Source organism: Macrobrachium rosenbergii, chromosome 15 (genome assembly GCF_040412425.1).
Source record: "Macrobrachium rosenbergii isolate ZJJX-2024 chromosome 15, ASM4041242v1, whole genome shotgun sequence".
Classification (NCBI taxonomy): domain Eukaryota; kingdom Metazoa; phylum Arthropoda; class Malacostraca; order Decapoda; family Palaemonidae; genus Macrobrachium; species Macrobrachium rosenbergii.
In genome coordinates, this window is record NC_089755.1 from 34,603,635 (window position 1) to 34,629,580 (window position 25,946).

A 25,946-nucleotide genomic window follows, 5' to 3' on the forward strand; every position below is an offset into this window, starting at 1 on the left:
TTAGAGGTGGTGGTGGATTGGGAAAATAAAACATAGGAGATGGGGGGAGGGGTTGGTTGTGGCATGATATTGGCAGTAGCTTTTTTGTTTGTTTTGCTGTTGTAATGACCTGGGCCAGGGTAAGTGGTGAAGCCAAGGCTTTGAGTGTCCTGCCTAGCTTCTTTCAGGGTCAGTAAATGCTTGAAGCAAAGGGCCACTTCCGATTCAAATTTGTAGACTGAGCAACCCAGTAAAAAATGTTATGCTTGCCAGCACAATTGGCGCAAATGCACTCTTGTGAGTGACAATTGGCTTACCATGGTCCGTTGAGCTGCACACAGGGCAGCACGCTTGTGATCTACAAAATTTGGCTGGGTGGCTGTAGCGCCAGCACTGTTGACAGTGACATTGCCTTAAGGGTCGTCATTCTGCCGAGATCAGACTTAGCACTGAGGGCATGGTTTGACTTGAAAATCCCCCCCCCCTCACGTTGGGCACTCTAATTTAGTTATACAGGTGGAGCGGCATACTGTCTAACTACACCCTCCTTCAAAGTTACTAGAGCAGTAGTGTCCATAATTCAATACCATGCAAAGGTCATTAACAAAAGAGGAAGAAGGGAAGGGGAAAATTAATAGGAAGAGGAGTAAAGGAGTTAAAGGTCTCAATGTTTGGTTGAATCCAGAGCAGAGAGAGTAGGCATAAATGAGCATACTCTCTCTGCAATGGATCCCTAAGCCCCTGCCTCGTCAAGGGGTTGGGATCAGGGGGGATGGGTCAATGAAGAACAATATTCTTTGAGGATACAGCAGCAACACAATTATGGATTTTCTTTATTAAATGCAAGTCATGTACAAAATTTCTTACCGTAGCACCACATCATCACCTAGTTTGACTTTAGATGTCTAAAAGACTGAAACTTAAAATTTTGTATACATGACATTTTCTGGAATGTTCATAATACAAGTATCTTTAAAAAAAAACATATCACAATAATTATATCAGCTTTTAAGTTTGAAAAATTATAACTTTTCTTTGTATGTTTCTCTAAATGGTAGTTACTGGGATTAGAATAATTCGTGCTCAAATGTATAAAACTAAAATCATATCCAAATAATGAAATAATGTACTAATTAATTCATAATTGACAAACCAGTTTTTACTTACACCTGACATGAGGGTAGTAACATGTCTAAAAAACTTCAGTTGACTACTGATCAAACCAGCATCCTCCTCCCACTGCTAAAATTTTGCTCTTTTCCTACTGATATGTTTACCTGGTAATTGAAGTACACATTTCTGTGTAGGATATGTTTAACTGGTAATTGAAATACACATTTCTTTATGTATTTTTTAATTCACTGCTTATATATAGCCTTCTGTTAGCAGAAATGTGGAGTATGTGTGGGCAATCTACTACAGTAACCAGGAAAAGTTGGAAGAGGACATGCTTTTAGGACAATGCTTAATTTTTAAGTGAGGGGATTTCTATGAGTATATTAAAGTAAAGCTGGGCCTATGTTTCCTGTGCTTTTAGGACAGTGGGACTGAAAGTTAGGTAATGATGCAGCTCATGGCAGGAACAAGTTTTCCGACAATGACAAGAAGGACCATTTGAAGGTGCTGAAAAATAATTGAAGGAAGACAGTCTATCAAGTAATTCGAGGACATCAACAAGTGCCACCTCTTCTCAGAAAATTAGATAAAATTCTTACTGAGAGTAGGATTTGAATCAACAAATGAAGCAAAATTGACAACCTGGATGGATTTTGCATAACAAAACTTTTGTGTAAAGAGCATTTTCATTATGAATGTTAGTCATACATCCATAGTCTTCTCAGAATGACATGTACTTCATGATACATGGTGGGCTACCCTCATTGTTACAAGGGGCTTGATAGAGACACTTCCACATCCATTCGAAGCATTGCACATGTGGTAAGCAGACTGAAACATGGATAAAGAGTGCCCTTTTGAAGCACAGAGCTTTTGTAGTCTGTGCAAGTTAAATGTCCCTGTTAACAACTTCAACCTTTCCCACTTAACATTCTCAACAGAAAAGTGCCTTGCTCCCATCACCTAACTTGCAAGTTTCCTTGGTGTGCCAATGGAGTTTGAATTAAAGTGAAATGATCACTCTCACTTCCTGGAGAGATGCCTTTTAACTCTTTATTAAACTCTGCTTCATTACATCAAGCATCTATTCACCACTGTTAATCCACCCTCAACTATGCATCAGGTTTAAGTAAAAATAGATTTGTATTTATAATCAAAATAAAATTTAAAGAAACTACAAACAATCTGTAAAACAGTAAACAAAACAATAACACTCCAGAATTTTAACCTAATGGGCACAACCTGGACACAGACTTAGTGAAATTGGCATATGGGAACAATACTACATAAATCTGTTCAGTGGGCATTGGACAACTGCTAATTCAAGATAAAAGCAACCAAACTTTTACTAACTTACATAATTCACATGGTACAAATTTCAGCATTAAAGTTATTAATAAAAAAAAAAAGGGAAAAATGCTTTTAAGAAACCCAGGTAAGGCTAAATCAGCAATACATAGCATAGTTTGACATACAATATTTCCTTTGGCAATTAAAATGGGAATCAGAAATAATGAAGTTTACAGAATAGTGCAAAATTGTATTGTTAAGCAGAATTAAAAATACTGTATATTTCTTCCTATACTTTCGATTTAAATATAGAAATAATACAGTAAACACAATGTTAATCAATGGAGTATGTAGTTCTTGTTAATGGATAACACCCCTTCAATCGATGTCATAACTACTGTACAAGAAAATTTACTGATGTGACACCTGTCACTGAATCCTACCTCAAATTTAGTTAATTTGTCATGAAACTTCAACAAATAAACATGATAAAACAGGCAGAGATATTTTTGTGAAGCAGTATCAAGATGACTGTAGCTTTGAAAACACCTTGGGAAATGGTGGTATTAATACAGAAAATAGGGGTAACAGAGCACAACCTGAGTGAACATAGGCAATATGAGTAAACTAAACACTAAAACTCAACTTTATAAAAATAATTAAACTTTCAGACAATTTTCACAACCATATTAGTTTTGGGTAAAATAAAATTTGCAATACATTAATTACATAATACTACAGCACCTCATCACTAGACAAACAAACATGACTGAAGAAGCATGCAGTACCTATTATATTTCAACAGACAACTCTATTTCTTTCATGTGTGGCTCAGGCTCAGATGTGAGAAAAAAAAAAAATTGAGGCTGGTGAAAACCAACTTTTTTTATATATCACTCCAAAAGAGCCCTACCTTTACACATGGAGACTGATTTAGGGTCTGCTTTAGAGATGGTAAAATTCAACTGCTGAATTCATGTTCAGTAATATATTTAAAGAATTTAATGTTAAGATGTATTTCGGAAGAAATTCTTGTGAATCCAGCCAGAACACAGCTATTGATGATCAGCTACTACAGTAGACTCAACTATGGCTTTGGTTTAGAAAACACCAATTATCAATCATAAAAACTGTAAAGTAAAATATCTCGAACTTTAAAAAATATATTGTGCTTATTGTGTTATACCTTCTTTATAGGCCTATTATTGGCAATGAAAATTTTTGTGCTTGACATATTACTTTGAATATTTACTGTTTTAAAGTAAAATTGGGAGGACATACTTTTTGGAGACATCACTGTGAGTTAATTTATAAGTGGAAGCAAATGTTATATGAAAACATAGTCAGTTATTGAAACTCAACTAAAACATTCTACAAGATAAAAACTGAAGAAAAAAGAAAGTAAACATTATGTAAATCTGATTATAGATCATCATGAATGGCTGTGTCCTGGGCAAATTCCTATACAACTAAATGAAGATAATCTGCTACAAATGCTCGCATAATAATGTTCAAATTCTGAATTGTTTCGTAATGCAATGCTGTTGCATTATCTGAATCTTCATGCCACACACTTGGAAATGGCACTGGAATTAAATGGACAACAGGCACACCTGTAAAATGGAAAAAAGTATATTAAAAAAGGTACATATTACAATTTATCTCTGATATACTTTGCAGTTATTTGGTTAGGTTACCTAATTTGAATGTTTTTATAACCTGACAGATGAAACAACAGTTCAGTACTGTGTTGTACTATATACATATTATTAGAAAAATTGCTTAGTCAGTTCACAAAAACCAGTGCCACTGTCATTTAAGATTGGCAACAACAGATTATTCATTGCTTGTTTTGGTGCCTCTCTTAAAAATTACCTCTCTGTAAGTAGGATGTGATCATCTTCAATGCCTGGATTCAGCATTGACCTTTGCTTGAACATCGTGGCAACACTTTGTTAAGCATCCTAAGTCCTTGGCTTATCAATTTCATATGATAACATACGAGCATACCAACGATCTGTATTTTTGAAATAGTTGAAGAACTGGACATCTTCAGTTCCCAGAAGATCTAAAAGGACAAAGAGGTCCTGAAAAGCAACAGCACACATTAAGGGACAAAAGAAGACTGAAAATAGCTCAAAAGAAGTTAAATGATACCATTATTAATGCCAACATGTTGTTGCTCCTTTATGAATAAGTAGCGTTTTACAAAATCCAGCAGCATGCAACATTGTAAGCAATGTAGTAATAAATTTAAAATTCATCACTCATAGAAAACTTTCTGCATTACAAACTTTTTCAGCATAATAACAAAGCAAACTACTGCTGCACATTTCGACAAAAATATCTGTATCAAAACCAAGGACTTATCTCACTGAAACTAAGGTTTAAAAAATTGCATGCAGCTGGATATTCAAATGATAAAATCAAAGATATAACTTTTGAAACTTTCAAAATTATGGTGTTTAGCTTAACTCTTAGGTATGTATATACAATAATTTTTGCTCTAGCTGAAGTGTTTACACTACTGTACAGTATTATTTTAAAACAAAGACAAAGTTTGTAGAAACACTTAGAATGCCTAATAATTTATGAAAAATAGACGAAAGCCTTTAAAAGTATTAACCATTCTTTGAAGTTTACTAGTGCCATCCTTATTGCCTTCAGGATACAGCTGGTTCTGTAACTTTGCAGCCAAGTTCCGGGCACCATACAACGAATCTGTTTTGGACCATGTTCGGAATGCTTCCTCGCCATCAAAGAAAATAAATTGTAGAGTCAAATCAGACTGCTGTAAAAAGGAACCATATTGTTAACCTCAAAATTAACAACAAGTATGCAAAATTAACTCTGGATTTCTGAACTGTATGGAAAATATATCTCATAATCATAAAGGCCAGTTTCACAATACATTTACATACAGCAGTCATCAATAAATTTTTATAAAAATACATTTACAGTAATTTACTATCAAAGAAGTAAAAAAGATTATTTCCTAAAGATTATGCTTATCAAAGTAACTTTTGTAATGAATTCCATGCAGGTGTTAGAACAAGGCTTACGATTTAATGAAAATTAGATCATATAGTGCATTAGCTGAAATTCAACCAGACTATTTAATGGTACCACTGAAGGTTAAATCTTACATGATGCCTAAAAAAGGACTACCTGTAGCAAAGTACCTAATATTTTTACTTGGCAAACAAACAGCTAGTATAACTTTAGGAACCAGAAAAGAAAGAGTGCAAAATAGTGGTATCTACAAAGTGGATATTTCAGAATAGAAAGCAATACACAACAAAATATTAAAATGCCAACCTTGTCATAATAGTTATGTCAGTCAATTAACCATTTAAACCACATAAAAAACCAATTAGTCTCTTAAAGGCATCATACCTGCATCAGTTTCCCAAGACCTCCAACAACAATAGAATATAAAACATGAAAGATAAATTCTGCAATAAATGCTGCACACAGCACGCTGACACTCAGTAAAGTGCACATAAAAGTTATGTGGAAGGATCTTTTTTTAAACTGGGCACAAGCACAACTACAGAGGTGATGAAATAAACCAGCATTTCAGTGATGGAAAGAAATTTATTAATAGACTTTCACTAGTAAATTGTCTCTCAGTGAAACAGGAGCCAAAATTGCTGCAATATTTCCAAATTAACTTCAAATCCAGTCATGCATGGCAAAACTATTTGGCAATTCATATCTTAGAGCAATGAGCACAGTCCAGGTCATGTAACCAGCAGTTCTCCACATACACACAAAATTACCATCCTACAAACCATCAACATTCTAGCAAGAAGCCCCATTAGACACTGCTAGAGGTGGTATACAATACTGGAAATAACATTAAGGGATGATACACTAACAATATTTGGGGTGATATCTGGGGGATCATTGAGCAGCTGAGAGGTATGGCAATCAGTGACAGAAATTTTGTGAAATACTGAGACAGATCAGATTACCGAGAAATTTAGGCAATGAACCAGATGGGAATGTGACCATAAAATTTCCTAAGATACAAAAATGTGAAATAAATCCACCTTAAATCTAATTCCACATAAAGAGATCTTATGCAGATTTCGAGACGTAAAGGACTTGACAGATATGGTAACCACATGAAAAGAACATCTTGTAAATTTAAGACCAAACCTCCAGAAAAGGCACTGGATATTTTAAGTACAAACCTCCCAAGGAAGTACAGCACTGGTTATTTCAAGTACAAACCTCTGGAGGAGGCACTTGAAATTTTGAGCACGAAACTCCAGAGGAGGCACTGGATATTGCAAGTACAAAGCTCCAAAGAGTAGCTAATGTATAATAGTACAGTATTGAAAGAAAAAAGTATAAAAACATAAAACAGCTTACAGTTTAATTATGTAGTGTTTGTTTGTTGCCTTGGATGGCACTGTAACCTTGGTTTAAACCTAAAAGCAGTAAGAAGACTCGCTGCTACCAAATAGGTAAATTATCTCGTGTGACAACATGAAAGGAGTGTAATGGAATGACATTCTTCATATACTGTACTTCAAGAAAAAGTAAAAAAAAAAGTTATGGTATTCCTTTACTGTACATTGCAATATGAATGCAAGACCAACCTATGCTGATCAGGATAATAAAAGACATCTGCATCTACAATACAGGCATAGAATATTTAGAATGGGTAAAGCTTTATCCTGGCATGAACCATACAATTGCCCTGTGAGTATACATTTCAGATTTATTTTATATTTTACTAATAGAGTACTTAACCTCAAGATATTAGACCCAAACTGATTACTATACCCAGAAACAGATCTAAAATCCCAAAAGTGAGTTTTTCCATTTTTGTATACAGTACAGTATTTCTAAAGTTACAGTTCTTAGTTTTGGTTTTAAGTTTCACATTTCTATGAAAAAATGGTGATTTACACTACTGTACGCAGTTAACTTCATACTGATGCAGTATTGAGAAAATAATTACCTTGCATGTGAATTCTGCAAGATTACTACAAAGCTGCCTCCAGTACTCCAAAGTTGCAATAATTTCTCCATGAATATTCTACAACACACAATCAATTTCCCAAAGTAGGGTAACCGGATGAAGATAAAAGTCTAACAAGCCCCTATCCTTTGAACAAACTTAAAGGTTTCCTCCCAAAATACAGCCCTTAAGAGGTGCACTCTGGGCTGTACTACAGGTACTTTGCAACATCTCTACTGCACCCAACAGGGGTGCTTTCTGCTTTTCATTTTTAGCATTCCCTTTTGTCTCTTCTGAATTCTCTGTTCAACTTCATCTTGTTTGAGTTTTTACCTCTTGGATGAAATCCTTGGGTGAACACTAATAAGAATCCAGAAGTGAGACTCAGTGGGTTACCTCATAAAATAACATTTGTAATAATCCCCAAAATACTGTTGTGAAAGGTACCCCCAAAATACTTAAGATTTAAGAAAGGTACTTCACACACCATCCTTAAACACAATCCAGTTTTTTTTTTTTTTTTTTTAACCTAAAACAGTACCCTATGACACATTGTGATGCCTTAGAAAAACTCTTCAAATAAAATGTTTGCTTCAATCATGATAATGGAGTGCTGGGTGATTATCTTATACTAAATCTTGGGGAAATACAGCTAACCTTATATACTTTGCCATATAATGCTATATATCAGCATAATTTAGAACGAGTGAGTCAGGACACTGCTGATATTCAAATCTTGAAATTTTTTTTAAACTTTAATTTTAAAAACTGTATCTGAAGTTAAATTTATTTAAAGAATAGCAGGGATAAGCAAGCAACTATCCCATTCTAGTAAAAATTATCAGTCTCTCGATCTTAAAACTTAAAAATCAGGATATTTCTAAAAACTGTCTCAAGCATCTTGTGTTAATCTCAACAATTTCACATTTTTGCTAACAATTTTGCACAAAATCCCTCTAGAAAGCATTGCTAATGCTATGCAGGCAAGCAAGTACAGTATAAGTATGTCTACATTTTACTGCAGCTTGATGTTAAGGAAGCAACAAACGTGCTGAAAACCTTGTGTCTACTTAAAAAGAACACACTGGAAATCAGATCCTCAAGAAGTACTCTTCACTATACAATGAGCTTCTAGGTAAAAGAGTATGTAAGAAGTAGCACTCATAATTTCTGATTAAGGTACTCACAACTTTAGGTATAAACATCAACTTGTATGAATTTCCTGGCTCTGAGCCACAGCAACACTTCAGCTTGCCAAAGTACTTCAAATTATGCTGAGGCAATGTCACATTTGCAACAAAGTCACTTCCAGTGGTTGCATCATTCTGACTTACAACAGATCCCATCAAGCTTTGATTGCCCAAAGGCTTCCTCCTGTTATTTTTCTTCCAAAACTCACGTGCCTTTTTCTTGTTGCAGTTCTTTTTTGAACTACATACTCGCTTGTTTTTCTTCCTTTTCACCTTCAAACACTATAAGAAAATAAAATTCTTTATACTATAATTAGAGTCCCAAGTGTTAACCACTTTTCTCTATCAATGGCATTATATAATAACAGCAATATGCATGCCCTTTTAAATAACCTCAAGAGCCCCATAAAACATAAGGACAAAACATCATTAGAATAAGCATTAAGATAGAAGCAAAGAACTGACACTCCATATACCATTTATGGAGGCCACTACAATACAGTATCCACAAAGGAACAAATTTTTTCCAAACATAGTTTAGCCATAAAAATTTTTAATTCAATTACAGTAGTCAGCTTACCCATGAAGAGCAAGTAGAAAATAAACTGATCATCAAGAGGTTTCCTCAACAGACACTACATACATCCAATACTAACTCTTCCATGGACAAATATTTTCACAATAAAACAAGCTTTTTATACAAATCTATTATTCCTAATTGGCCTTTACTCCATATGACTGACCCAGTCATGCCAATTTGATAGTGTATGAAAGAAGAAAAGTTCCACAGTACATGCCCAGCTCATACTTAACTCAGTATTCACACGTAAACTACTTCAGAATACTGGTGAATGTGAATATGCATACTGAAATGACATTTAATGAAATTAAAAATGGCATGATAACTTGGAAACACTCTGTAGACCCTGGAGAGCACAGCACATGTCCTACTCATATGCAGCACATGTCCTACTCATAAGAAGTCACACAAGAGGAAAGAAAAGTTTTGCTCGGCAGGACACGAGAGTAAGCTAGGCATGCGTGATGGAACTTTTCTTCTTTTGGATTCGTACAAATTAGTGTGTGAATGGGTGAGTTTCACATGGGATAAGGGCTTATTATGATTAATGGGTCCATATAACAAAGTTTTGCATAATTGCAAAAGAACATATACAGTGCATATTCAGTATCCAACAAAGATTACAGTACTACTCTGTAGTAATAAAGTTTCAGCCTGAGTTTGAAATCTCAAATTCTCTGAGGATCGCATAAGCAGGAACTTGCACAGTAAGAATTTTGGCAAGTCAGTAAATTTGAAGGGACAGTTTGCTTTAGCTAAACTGTGTGAAAGCACAAACCAAAGGCAGCCATGAGTACTGAATTTAGATTGATATTTTTTGCTTTTCCTATACTGTACAAAATTATATAGTACAAAGGGAAATTTTAAGTACTGGCCCAGTAATAATAATAAATATCTTCCTATTAGAAAATTATGCAAATTTACTCCAAACCGCATTTAACAAACAATCTAGACAAACTGGCAAATCTCAGTGTTCAACAATCAAACTGTATACTATCTGCCCAGCTTAAGCTTGTGTTAGTTTCATGTGTTCTAATTGCACACGTGTCATGGTACCTGTACTCCACTACCAGCTACTTAAATGATATATGTACTTCCATTTCCACATAAATGAAACTTTCATGATTCCATGCACACTTGTATTAGCCATGCATAATTGTGTTACAGTTCTTCTAAGAGCATCATGAATTATGCAAATTTCTTTTTTAAATAGTCAGTGAAGGGGCAACATGATATTTAAGATTCTTCAAATGATGGAAAAATTGTATTGCAATTCTCCCTTTATGTTGATGGCCTCCATTGTACAACATATTCCTGTGTGAATGATTTCACACATGTAAAATGACAAAATAATGGCACTAACATTTCTCAATTATAAAACTCCAGTAGTTTTTTGCCTAATCAACTTCTTCAGGCTCAAAAGTCAATCTGGTTTTAGTGACCAAAAAACATGAAACTTTGTCTTTAATGCTCCAACTTTCTATCTGCAATTTTCTTGCTCCTACCATACAGATACTGTATGAAAAGCAATTTGAAAGGCCTCAAGCCTAAGAGTTCAACCTGTGCACAGTTAGCACTGCTTTCTCAGGGTGACTTCAAGACTTATGGCTACCTTTAATATATGATCTGGGTTACTGCTTCAGAGGTACAATGTTACTTGTACGACACAAGTAAATTTTCTTGATAGCTTTTACAGCAGTTCTCTTTTCATATTTTTGTTAAATTATGGCACATTTACTTTTTTTTATCATATTAATTAGCTTTTCATTGAAACCTTAAAAACCCCCAAGTGTACAGTATTGAGATTTGATTATATATTTACAATCTCAAAAATTAAAAAAATGAAGACCACAAAGCAAGAATAACGTAAAATTAAAAGCTGCAACACATAAAAAAATATATTTCACAGGAAATCACATGACACCGTCAAGTCGCAGAAAAATCAAAATCTAAACTTACCGTCTGTTTATTTCTCTCAAGGTTTGCCTGCATCACTTTTGCCAAGTTGAGCATCATAGCACATGGAACTGCTGAATCTGTCTTTTAATGAATGTACCTTCACGGTCAATTTGGAATCATAATGGCAGGCTAAGACTAACTGTCGTGGGGCATGTGGATCCAAAGTTGCTATTACATTGGTAAAGGTTTTACGGCCTACAGGGGTATTACTGTCAAATACATCTTCTTCCACAGTCCAACCAAGGCCTTTCATGGTATCAATAAGGTGCTGGAAAAATACAGTTTTGTCTAGAAAGAGCTCTGAGTACATGGAATAACCAATCTCTCAGGAATCAAAACAAAAAGTGAGAAATATTCATCAATAACCAAGCAGAATTCAAGTTGTCTTTTAGAAAAATTGCCCATGAAATAAAATTCATTTGACAAAAACTTAATAATTTTTCAACTTTCACAATAAAGCTCCTTAAACCTAAGAGTATATTCAAATGAAGGTATTAACATTTTTATACAAATGGATCCTTGTTAAGCTGAAAGTTACACGGATATCAAAACCTGCACACGAAAGGATAATTCTAAAACCTATGTGACCTTGGAAACCATAATCCCCAACAGTCCCACTACTTTTGACAATTACAATATCACTTCACAACAATCTACAAATGTCACTGACTTTGTAATGAAGTTTGCTCTCTCTTAAGGCTCAAGTACTAAAAAATAATTCTATTAGCCCCACCATGGCTAAATGCTCATCGGAAGAAACTTATTTCATGCATAATTAAACTGAATTAGCTTGCATTCCCTGTAATTAATTCACACAAAGTAAATACTGCAGATGGTCATTAATTAGAAAGGAAAAAGCAGTTATTAAAAAACATTATGTGCCTTTAGCTACAGATCATCTTTTCTCATAATAACATATTAAGAAGCTGTCAAAGTGGCATGGCTCTTAACTCGAATAACTAGCACCCAACAAATTATAATTTCATTAAGTTAATGACTTCACTTCTCTAGTACATGCACTTACATATTATTATTTTACATTAACTAAGAGGCCTTAATAACAACTTATCACCAAACAAATGAATTCATGGGCAATTCTTCACTTGAGTGCTCTTGAATCGGATGCAGCTCACTTTTTGTTTTTCTCAAAACTTATCAATATAATTATTGCATACCATACATGGAACAAACTTGGAAACAGATAATACAGGACAATGAATAAGAATTACTAAAATATGAGAAGTCTGCGGAATTATGTTAGTCAGTACTATAGTCAGGAAAAGTAAATTACTAAAAATGTACTGTACTATAATAACCTTTAAAAGGAGCTACTGTACATTTATCTTAAAGAAGCAATGTTCGTAAATTATTACAAAGTACTAAAGGGATATTTAGGTAGTTCAGGTTTTACTAACATAACATGTATTTACATCACTCTGACATGTGTAAATACAGGTACCCCTATGGAGTGGATAACTGTGTATAAAGGAACCACCAGTAGTATTGTATCAGAATCAACCTATCACATAAACATGCTTGCAACAGATATCTTTAATCATTTAATACAATACAGAGTATACTAATATGAGAAACTGTCTAGTTCATGTAAATAATGAGTAACTGAATATTGCGAGACTTGTAATCTACTAAACATACATACATCATATACTGTACATACGGCAGCCATGTGATTTCAATCCTGTGGACACAGGTGCATGGATATAGCTGTGCAAGAACTGTACAGTCTTCACAATTGTTCCCTTGATCACTGTGTGGATATATACAACATACATCAACCGGGCATGTAATCATTCTTGCAGTCATGCTGTGTACCAATTCTGCAGTCTACACACACACACACACACACACACACATTCAAAATTTTTTGGTGGCTAGAAATAGTCACTTACATTGCGCACTTTTGTATGGTTTTCAGTGCCTACAACACGAGGAACCATTATAGGATCAAGCACTGTTTTGAAGTGGTTCATGTCACTCATCCCCGCTATTGCTCGAAGTTCCTCATCGCTGAGACCAAGGCCTTGGTGCTCTTCCTGAAAAATAAAGATTAATTATGTAGCCTTGTTCAAGTGTATAACATGCTGTTTAAAACAAAACAACATGCATATGTTCAAAACTCCCTGTGAAGATCATTGAACATATAGGTAAAATTAGAGGGGAAGGTTAACGTGATATTACAGGATGAAGATTTGTACCCATGTAAACAGCCTGCATACATATGGAACTATCTATGCGTACCCAGTACTGGGCAGGCTACGCAATATATGTACAGTACAATACATGTATACTGACCCATATTTTTTAACTCTCTATCTCTTACTGGACTTTCCATCTATCTATTTTAATTCTTTATGGGTCTTTCCATTATGGCACTAGCATACTGTCATCAAACTTTCACTATTTAAGTTTTTTTTATGAGTATAATTCACCTTATAATAGAGAGAGAGAGAGAGAGATTGCCAAAAAGTGCCTCGGACAAGGTCTTAAATTCAAAATAAGTTTACGACTGACGTACATAATGTATACCACTTTCATACAAAATGAACAGTAAAGTATTAAGGTCATGGTTGAACATTCATGATAATCCACTGGTTCTTGTGCATCGGAAACTAGGCAAAATAATGCTTAAATTGTGAATCAAGTTCTTAAAATCTATTCCCCACTCAAAATCGAAAGCTGATTAGGCATATATGCAATGCAAAGTATGATTCTTTACATTTCATGTGCTCTTCGAAAATTATAACTAATAAAAAGTACTATGAATTCACGATATTTCAATCCCATTAGAAGTAAAACAAATCCTTTACTGTTCTTCTAAAGGACCAACGTCGACAGCTAAGAACAAAGTGGCCTCTCGGAATTCAAAGGGAATATCTGTTGACAAAAACTAGTTTTCCGACGGTAGAGTAAAACGAGGAGGAAGTGGGGGTGGGGTTGGAAAGGGGGGAGTACAGCTCCCTTGAAATCATAAGCCATTGGGAGGGGGGTTGGCAGATATTCATTACAGAGGAGGCATACAGTGTCAACAGGGAAATGCAACGGTCAAATAAAATTATGAAAAGGTAAAATTAATGGCAAGGTGCTGCTGATAAATCAACTAACACATATGGTAAGTAAAAATCTTCATGAGAGAAAGACAACACAATAAAGAGAAAAATCTGCTGTATGTACAAAGACATACAATACACGGGGGAGATTTGTGTGGACAACAGAAAGTGATGCTATGAATAGTGTGATACTCTGCACAGAGCTCTGGAAGCGTCGTCTGCCTGTGGCGGTGTTTGTGGCGTAGTAAAGAGGAACCAGGTCTAAAAAATACTTAAGACCTTGATAAGAACCACCTTTGATTTTACGAAAAATACGGCAAAAGGAATCTTCTGAAGTTCAATGTTTGATAAACACAGGCTATTCAAGTATTTAACACCCCAGCCCCCCCTCTCTCTCTCTCTCTCATTACGCTGATGAATTTGAGAAACTATGTTAAGGTATGAATTCTAGTACCAATCACAGCACAAATCGATCTAAGCAGCTACATCACTGTCAAGGATAAAATTTCCACTATAAATTCTTTCAAATATTTGTAGCAATATAATAACGAACCTATAATACCTGATAACTTTTAAAAATAGTCGCACACAATTTAATATATAAAAATATAAAAATCACGATGAAACGGACATCTACGCAAACAAACATGCAAAAAAACTAACTACATGTTAATAAGATAGTGAATGGATCTAAGAGAATCTATAAATTTTCTTAAAACTGCAAGGGCATTTTGGCACCTGAGACACACCAGGATAATTAGGTCACTTCAATTCAGAATGCTTACGTCACCATCATTTAAAGAGGTGAAATTTTCATGTCCAAAAATAGCCAGGTAACACATTTTCTCATGTACTGCCAGAATTAATTTAGATTTAACATTTTTTTGGCTGGATTACCTCTTAATATTTCAGTATCAGTCTTAAATTATAAGACCCTGAAAATCCGAATACACTTATCCACGTCAGTTAAATTTTAGTTCACATTTATATTCTGCTGACGCAGTTAATCTCTGTTCAAGCAACAAAATGACTACCATCTCTTAACTCTAATTTTATTTCGTCACGCCATGTTCTTATATTTGTTTATGCGTCACTATGAATAATAACACTCTGATACATCCAGAGTGGAAGATCTTTATAACTGTAATGCCATTTTATATCAAAATTAACCCATGTGCATACAAAAAATATTTGTATAAAGCTGTCATTTCAAACTAATGAGGACTGTCAAGTTGGTAAACATTTTTAACCGGCACACGGAGAGAGAGAGAGAGAGAGAGAGAAAATTCTCATTCATGGTAAAAAGGATATAAACTGCCGTGTCAGTCATTAAACATTACAAAGGCAAACAGCCTTATAAACAAAACTGTGTGTAGCCAACACTAATTATTACTTTTAAAAGCCTGACTATTCTCTTGTCCAGTAACCTACAACGGCCACCAACAAATTCTAAACCTATAGTTCACATTCGTGATAACTGCGACGGACACTACGCTCGCAAACCCTACGTTATTCAGAGTGGCCTTACTGAGAAACGAAGTCTGCAATCGATGTCTCTTCCAAGAATGTGACAATAACTCTGATAGTTGATCGTAAACTAACTACGATTTGGCGGCAGGGTGACTCCAAAACACGAGCTTAACTCTCCAGAGTGTGAGAATTTCATAGCACGTAATTTCAATATAGGTTTTGTATTGAAGGACAAAGCTTTCTTCATTACACATACAATTCGTTAATAATTCAGTCGCGATTTATAAATTCTAAATACTTCTTTTTGTATATCAGTTGTTTTTTTATGATTTACCAAATACGTGACTTGGATCTTAACTACACAAAATGTTAATAGCATACTTTTTACAATCTACGGCAAAATTAATGCTCCTTTCGAGCATGGTTTGTAATGTATTAAAAAAAACAAAATTTAAATCCTACATTTTGATAAGCGTAAACAGATAAAGAAAAATTTCCCTTGCTTCACGAGAGGAAAGACATACATATTACGAGTTTTCCCCCAAAATTTCACTTCCTACCCGACTCACACGGGCACGCAAAAACAAATTTGGAGAGTTTTTTCCATAAAACGCTAAGCACTTACTTGAGACTTGCTAAAAAAAAAAGACAAATATATATTCACACCAATACAGCGTAACATACGGACTTGATACTGACTTTCATACATTAATAAGAAAATAAACACAAGACTACGTCAATGACTGTACTTCAGCTACATAGAATGATTCTCTTGCAGACAGGATACCTAATCCTATCAGAAATAGGACCCTAACAAATAACAACGACTCGGCTGCCTAGGATCAAGACCTCCCATGGGGGCAACGAGTTACGCGCAGCCAGAGTAAAGTAAGCGTGCCATGTTTCGCCCATGCGCCCCCCGCGGTGTCAGTGACCTGAGATATCCAATGTCATACGAGCTTTATTACCGAGGACACCCCGTTCCCCTCCCCAGCACAAGGACCCCACCCCAGCCCGATCCCTTCTTCTCTCTCTGTGTGTGGCAATTTATCAATAAAGGCGACCCTCATCTCATAGGAAAGAGATGGAAATAAATATTGAGGAAGGAATAAATCCAAATAACAAAACTTCTCGAGTGCAAAATTAAATGGTATTTCACCATGATTACACTGCGTTCCTATAAAATAAAATATATTCCATTTGCAAAATCAATATATTCCATCTGCAAAATCAAACAATCTCCTTTCCCCCATTACAGGCCAATAAAGCCAGCCAAGAACAACCAGACGCGGTCTAAAAATACACTTCCAGGACAGCTTTCCCTTTTTTCCAAAAGAAAACCAGAGAACCAGAACCGCCCACGTTCTGACGTCATTAACTCGCAGCACGCCCACGTGAAGGCGTCATTAAGCCCGAACCTCCTTTTTCTCGTGCGGGACTCTCGATAAATACAGTACTTACCAATATTAACCATCTCTCTCTCTCTTTCTCTCTCTGTATGTGTGTGTAAGAAGTCGATGTCTTTCTCGTTAAAGAATATTTTCCAAGCTCAAGGAACACGAGTTTTTAAGATTTTCCTTTTATTTCAGTAAATTAATGCCAAAACTGTGTGTGTGTGTGTGTGTGTGTGTGTGTGTGTGTGTGTGTGTGTGTGTGTGTGTGTGTGTGTGTGTGTGTGTGAGAGAGAGAGAGAGAGAGAGAGAGAGAGAGAGAGAGAGAGAGAGAGAGAGAGCATCGGTGCCACCTACATTACCGCAATATAAAAATATTTGGCATTTTCTCCAATTCCACCAATGACCAGAAAATCGATAGAGCCATGTAATCAGTCGCGCCAAAAGAGGCGAAGAGGATATTCTAAGGGGAATGGATCGCAACGAGGCCCAGCCATCAATTGTGGACGCTACTGAAACCTATAACTTTCCATACACGAATGAGAAGGGCAATTCTAAGACCAATAGGTCACAAGGAGGCACGCAAACCACTGACTACCTTTATACGTCACTGGAATAGCTCGTTACTTTCCAATAATGATCGAGCCAATGGTTATTGGGCAGAGAGCGGGACTCGTTAACGACCTTCCGTACAGTCACGCTTCTTTTTGGGTAAAAACCAAAGCGTGTTCACAAGGTCATCGCAAGGCAATTCAAGTTAGTCAGACGATTATTTTTCCCTCATGGAGGTAATAACGAAACTCGTTTCCAGACTTCCTTAATTGTCCACAACGAGGCGAACCATTCCATAAATGGTGCCAACCTAATGGACCATATGAGTGCCGACAGGAAGGTATCCAAAAATAAACTTGGATAATGATGATGATGATTCCGTGCTCAATCCTCCGTCCATTTACGTAACTTGTGCAGCAAATCTATCAGCTATATTTACCCACTGGTTACCGTACAAAACGAACCTCGTTTGGAACCAGACAAAAGGCGCCATGAGGACACCATCACAAAGTTTTGTAATCTGCGTCCTTTGATAAATGATTATGAGGTTGGAATTAAAGACATTACCCTTGACAATCTAATTTCTGAAGGGGCTGGATATAAAGAGGGGTTTTTAAATCAAGCAACTGTGCATTACTAACAGTGGAATGAATAACCCTGAATTAAATTAGATAACACAGGAGTCCACGAAATCAGTAATTAAACACATGATACAGTTCTGACACCGGCGAACACCACATCCCAACATCGCTCCCCCCCCACTCTCTCAAAATTTTAAAGGTTTCACATGACTATTAACTATGAAACTAGAGGTTTGTAGCTCAGAAGCAGCAGGAAATTGTTAGAATTTCTATAAATCCGAACCAAAATAGCGAAAAAAAAAATTTCCACAACTACAACCAAAATTGCAGAACAAATTTCAACGTTAAAATGTTAAAATGTTAAGTTAAAAGACCAAACATTTGCGATAAACCCCAATAATAACCATAATTCACGTATGGTTTCTTGCAATATGGTTTCAAAAGAGAAAACGAACGCAACTACCGGCCATGATACAGCAGATTCACACAAAAATAGATGAAATCGGTGGAGACAAGGTTATTAGGACGCGAAGAACGCATTTCTTCACTTGCATTTCATGAAGATTTTCTTGGTAACATTCAACTCTTTCTTGGCTTAATACCTCAGTCAAGATGATCACAAATAGGCTATTGCATCTGAAGTCCTACTGCAACACGATCCTTCACATATCATTATTAGAAAGGATTTCCTAAAAGTTACAGTTTCTCTATATAACTGGGAAGTGAAGAGTCTGCAGTCAAGACGAGATAATGATGACATTGCATGTATTAACCTACATTTTTTTGAGGTAGGGGTGAGAGTTTGGGGGCGGACAGGTATAGAAAGTAGCACAGAATTACCGCTGAAGAGGAAAAGCTCCCAGCAACTTCAACCATCCACAAAAGTGGAAAGCTAATTCAGATGCCTATAAGAACTCTGCACGCTGGCGAACAAAATTCTGCACTCCGCCCAAATTACGTCAGGAAACAGACTTCATATCCTTATAAAAGGCTCACGAAAAAATGAGATGTGAGAGGAGGTTCACAAGTTTTTTTTTTTTCAATGAGAGGTGAAAATGAGGGCAGGCGGAAGTTTTTCAAGTGGAAACACTCGTGAAGAGGATGGAAATGCAAGGGATGATAATTAGAAGAGGGCACATTGGCATTGAACCTAAGGTACCGGCTACGAGTGAGTTGCGCAAGGCGTACTGTGTGCAGTAGCCTCAAAACCCAACAATGGGACAGTGGCTGATATTCAGCAATGGGATATAGTTGTGAAAACGTAAAAGGACAGACATACTGACCATTTGCTATTTTAATTACTGCATTCATTATTAGCACAACCACCGACTTCTCTTAACTGTTCTTCTTAACAAGGATACAAGCTGTCTGGTGATGTGAGAGGTTTTAGCCTTGGGAAATAAACTATAAAAATAACTACTCACCGTGGAGTTCACAGAGACTAGACTTGGTGGGAAAGGAAACATATGGAGGCAGAGTACGATAAATGATTCCGGTATTCTGTAACCGAAAACTTGAATAAGTCCCCTATTCACTACAGAACACCTGATAACCCTGGCTGGTCCCTGTAACGGTCAATTACACTTACAGCATTGCAGTTTGGCGTCATTAGCAAAAGGCCCCCAATATTAACACTGACATTTTAATGGGACTTCGTTCCCAGCGATGGTGGGTGGTCCACTTCACGTTCGTTACAATTACATAGACAGTCCAAAAGAAACTTATAATTTATAATCAATATATAAATTCTTAATTTATTATTTTCAAAAGTCGTAAGGCCCACTTCCTTCATTTATTAACGAAGTCCTTCATACACCTCATTATCAACCTTTTCGATTTTGTTTTTGCTGCCATAAATGCGAATATAAAGCGATATGGCATACCTTAGCAACGGGTATGATAACTGACTCCATTTAAAAAATTATTTCCCGGATGAAGATGGCTCCACACTTGCTGACGAGGATGTCAAAATTACTATAAACCACTTGTAACATCTGAATGATTACGTAGCTCGCCCTCTCTCCCTCTACTCATTTCGACTAGGTCCACGGATGGCATACATAAATCCCTACTTTCATATATATGTATAAATACATATGTATAAGCTAGGACATACAAACATCTTATGGACCCAAGAAAGAAAAAATCATTGATAGAGAAGAGAAGAGTAATTTCCTATTTAAGAAAAAATGGTAGCCGCTGCAAAGGTATAACTTCATAATAGCACGCAATGTTATTCAAAAAGGTTTGCAAACTTTCTACTGCTCTCGATTTAATTTCATCATGTCTTTAGATCTTATGTAATCAGTATACATTTTACGGAGGTAAGCACGGTAGGTACAGAACTCCAAGCCAGGTGCGCGACAGTCAAGGACAAACGGGTATAACTTTAACAGAGGAAGTAAGTCCACACGATGGTGTAACAAAGAAACGGAGAGAGAGAGAGAGAAGAGAGAGAGAGAGAGAGAGAGAGAGAGAGAGAGAGAGAGAGAGAGAGAGAGAGAGAGAGAGAGAGCCTGCCAATTAAATAAACCACCCTTACTGTTAATAAGGGAGGTTTATTTAACGTCCTGTAATAATCTGAAGAACTACGAATAGGCATCTATACACTATATTTTCAGTTCTAGCTTTACTGGATATAAACTGCTCATCATCTTCAAGGACGTTCGCTGACCAACCGTGTAGTTTACTAAAACCATATTGGAATGTTAAGCACCGAATTTCGTGGATTGCCAAGTGTTATTCTTAATAGTTTTAATCCAATCAGTTATATATATATATATATATATATATATATATATATATATATATGTATATATATATATATATAATATATATATATATATATATATATTCCATCAATTACAATATGTTAAATCTAAAAAATACTTATCTTTATTCATTCTAAATTAACATTCTAGTCAGTCCCACAGGAAAACAAGTAAACTTGACTCTGGGTGTATGCAATATACTTCAAAGTAATCATAACAAAAATAAGTGCAGCAGTTCGGGTAAACGGCTGTAACAAAATTATGCAAACTGGTGAAACTACAGATGATGATACAAGGCTCGGGTTAAATTACTTTTTAATACCACGCAGAAATTAAAATAAAATTCAGATTCACATGTCTATATCTGACACGAGAATTTAATGCCTTAAACATATAGGTCACCACGAAATATGGTAGGGTTTATAAATAAACACCAGAAACAACAATGCAATCTACTTAATTTCTCCACCACCCCACAAACCAAAGCTGGTAACTGAAACACGCAAAGCTCATTAACTTGACCACCTGCACGCTGTAATAAATACCTCTCGTGTACGGCTGTAATGATAAAATTACTTTTTGCTTAGAAATCTCAACGTTACTTCCGAAATAGGAAAGAGAACAAATAATTGTTTAAAAGTTGTAACACAAAGCTTCCGACATCATGAATGAATTAAAACGGAAAACTGATCTACATAATGTTGGCAATTCCAGAACTGAAACTAAATAATTTAGTTGCCGATACCGATAACCTTCAAAAAAATCTCGCGCTCCAAACTAAATAAGAAAGATAAAGACCAGGATAATAAATTTCAAGAATATTTAATAAACTGACTACAGTAGCTTGGAAGCTTTAAGCCCCCAGAGTTACAGTGGCGACTAAACTGGTAGTTCACAGGGAGTCTCTATACTTACTGTCATAGGTGGAGCTTAGGAACTTTTTGAAAAATAAACTACCAGAACAACTGTGCAAAGGATTCACTGCGTTTTTCTGTTAGAATTCAAATGTGATAAAATGCGTTTTATACAAGGAAGATTAAAACCGCATAAAATATTTCAAACCGTACTGGGAGGCATGTCCCTGCCTTTAAATCTATGGTATATGCTATTATTTTTCAGAAACTGTTTCACAAACATCTCGTTCTGTATATGGGAACTGTTTGTCGCATTATTATTATTATAAACGGAAATTATTCTAAATTAACTGCCTTGACATCAACTTCAATTCTACAAACACGTTATATAAGTTTACCTGAAACATACATTATACACACACACACATATATACACTGGAAAACACAACATACATGTATCTACCGGAAATCCGGCGGTGACAGAACAAATTCAGCCATCCGCTTCTGTCAATTTCGAGTTGCCGTGACCAACAGCCGTCACCATTTGTCACATGATTCCGACAAACTATAAATAAGCATAACTGTGACAAAATGACCGGTAAATACTATAAAACACGGGGCAATAATTCCAACTTTCGTGGAAAAAAAAAAACGGATGTTAATATTATCAAGAAATTCCTCCCTTCCTTCCTAAAGCAATCTGACATCGTTTCCCACGACAGCTGACATGTCCTGCCTCAAAATTTATATGAAGGTAGTGTCCGACATCTGGCTCCTGGCGTTTTAAACACCCTGTATTTAACTAACTTGTTTCCTGACTTCGAACACCCTATATTTCGAGGACGATTGTTCCCACATATTTTTTTTTCAAAGCAGAGACCAACCGAATGCAAAACCCAATGCCTCAGACTTTACCGGAGCTGAAGAAAATAACCTTCGGGCTTAACACTCAAGGAAGCGATATCAACTAAAAATAATAAGATTCCAAACACTTTTGCTGTAAGAATTTTTTTATATTACCTAGTCAGGCACTTCAGCGTCTTAAATCTTATCACATAATGATTATTGATTCTAGACACGACTGTACACAATCTAATCAGCCTAAAAAGAATGAACGTATTCTACCTTTTGGATGCATCCTACTCCAAGATGGATACATCCAGAATATGTAAACAGAAATCTAACTGTGCTTCTGTACCATACCTCGAATTTACTTTCTATACTTCTATTTTTCGTGTTCAATTTTATATGTCCATCTACTCATTTGATTTAAAATGGTATTTTATATCTTTTGTCTCACTGACACACTCATTAATTAATAATACAATGACGACGATGCTACAAAGCAGGGATAAAGATAAAACAGCAACAGTTAATAAATGATGTCCGTAAATGGTTAGGGTTATCAGAGGCCGGAATTAGTATGTTTTCATTATCTTTTTATACATGAGGAAATGCTTTCACTACCGCTAGATATTAGGAAAACAAATCTATCCTTTGGTTAAATACCGTACTGCCGCTAATTTCGTGTTTTTTTTTTTCTTTATAAAGCACATGATTTGAGTGGACTGACATTTGAATTATGAACATTTGCTGACACATTTAAATAAACCGTAAGGTTGTCTACACCCACAATGACAACAATGGAATCTAATCGTGTCATAGAGAACCCAACCTATGGTGTGCTTTAAACAATAGAGTAGCGAGTTGGACGTGACTGTACTACAGCGTGTTTGGATGAGCTCCTGAGAGAGAGAGAGAGAGAGAGAGAGAGAGAGAGAGAGAGAGAGAGAGAGAGAGAGAGAGACTTGTATGCGTGGAAACATTTGATGTAAACGTGAAATGTCACTGAACATGTAGGGCTAAATACTTTCTCCAGATATCGGCTGCACGTCTAGAGACACTCTCATGTTGAAGAAATGCCACGATTTACAATACAACGACCTAGTCGATATAAGGTTACACCGCAATGAAATATTAATCGACTGACAGGAATGGCTACGCATTACAAAAGCCAGCCAATGCCAATGGAGCTAATATTACTATTCCGGCATGGAAAGAGAGAGAGAGAGAGAGAGAGAGAGAGAGAGAGAGAGAGAGAGAGAGAGAGAGAGGAGAGAGAGATTGTAATATGAAGATAATGTCATTCTAGCTTGGACAAGGCTCTCGCTCTTCTCAGTAGCCTGAGAGAGAGAGGAACACAGCTGCTTACTCATTACTGGCATAACCCAAGGGCATATAGATGTAAAATGTACAAACGAAAAGACATTAGTACATGCACATTCATTGTTAAAAACAGAGGTAAATAAGCTTTACCATCCAATTCATGCAGCCATGATGTATACTTTCTGTCTGGAGAGCGAGACTTGGGGGATATTCACCCCCACTTTCTCATCGCCAAGTTTCAGAAGACGTCAAAACTACGAAGTTATTAGTTTCGATGTATTCCCGGAAACACGGCGCTAGGATCGTTACACCTCCCTTCATGCTCGTCATAACGTCTCTCTCTCTCTCTCTCTCTCTCTCTCTCTCTCTCTCTCTCAAGATGTCCATCCCCCTCCTTTCATACGCACTCACGAACATATGTAGATACTCCACAGCAGACAGACCTTATTCATTTACAAAACCATCATTAAGTTTTCTTTTTTTAATTCGTCTTGACATTACCCCTAACGGGGTATTCCCAACTATAACGGATCCACAATATTCCTAGAAGCCAGCATGGTCCGGGTGAGTTGGGCAAGAAAGCATCTGAAGGTAACCCAGTAATATACTCGTTCCTCGATGGTTGTCGTGCTACTGTTTCAAAGTTTCAGTTACTGCAAAACGTCTCACTGCGTCTCACTGCCATTCTTCCCCTTTTGGGAGACTGGCCTTGAGGTTTATTTAGATATCGATATGAACTTGAACATTTTAAAATTGCCGAAGGAATTCTGACTAAATTACCCTGTACGTTTTCCTGATATGTACTCCAACTTTCCAAGGTGAAATCAGGCTCGACTTTGGCAGAAATGTATTGGTTATCCTGACAGTAGTAATATTCTTTTGGGGGGAGAGAAGGGAGTTGAGAGGGGAAGAGTTTCAGTGATAAGCAACAAGGGACTTGTTTAAAGAGCTTTACCTCCCTTTATGGTCCTATTATGTTGCAAGGTTCGAAGTTCCATCTTTAATATTATCGAAGCTCTTTGGGGCAAAACTGTAAAGAACACAACTATCATAATGCCAGCAAGATCCATATGGCTGTTCACAAAATGTGAAGTTATGATAAAATTCTCTCCAGTTTGATGGTGACGTACAATATTCATAACCATGAGAGGTTGAAATTTCACCTCTACAAAATGCAGATGAATTAAAGAAATCCCTGAACTACGAAGGATAAGGATCGATCCAAACTCTCACTGCCCTAATCACACACACACACACACAAACACACGGAATACCCGACATTATATACATGGGTATTTAATGCCATTAACAAATACTTGTCAATGAATACTACATATATTCTTACTTCATACAGGCTTATCCTCCTCATAGGCGAAAAAAGAATTGCAGAAGAGGCAGGAGTGCCAAAATTCAGAGACAGGGGAAAGGGAGTTTGATGGATGATGAACGACTTACAAAATTTGCAATATCGGACAAAGTTTTACCTGTAGTGTCCTGCAATCAAAAACTAAAGTCTACATAAAATCCTCTCCAGAAAAATTCTCAGGGGAGAGAGAGAGAGAGAGAGAGAGAGAGAGAGAGAGAGAGAGAGAGAGAGAGAGAGAGAGAGAGAGAGAGAGAGAGAGAGAGAGAGAATCTTGACAATCTATGTTTTTGTCATATGAAAAATTTAGGTTATTTCTTCAACAAGTTTTTGAACTAAAATTAGAAAAACTTTATATACCTAAAAACAAGACAAACCTTAGCAGTAACAGCAAACCCAAGTCAAGATGAATGAAAGTCCCATATAGCACTAGAAGACCTATTTACACACGAGAAATCTGTCATCTACACAGAAATTCCAGCATTTTAAAGGCAAACTTGAGAGTTTCACTTTCCCTACTCCAATAAGTTGCTGTTACTACAGTACTAAAAATATACCTAATGGGCATAATATACACACATACAGTACAATACAATGAGGTACTTAATCAATGTACCAGGAATGTACTTAGTGTTTCACTT

At 36.1% G+C, this 25,946-nt stretch overlaps 1 pseudogene; it reads right to left on the reverse strand.

Annotated features, from left to right (window-relative positions):
* Window positions 1-799: 799 nt before the first annotated feature.
* The window catches only part of LOC136846543 (glutaminyl-peptide cyclotransferase-like), a 29,232-nt pseudogene continuing 4,085 nt past the window's right edge, over window positions 800-25,946 (reverse strand).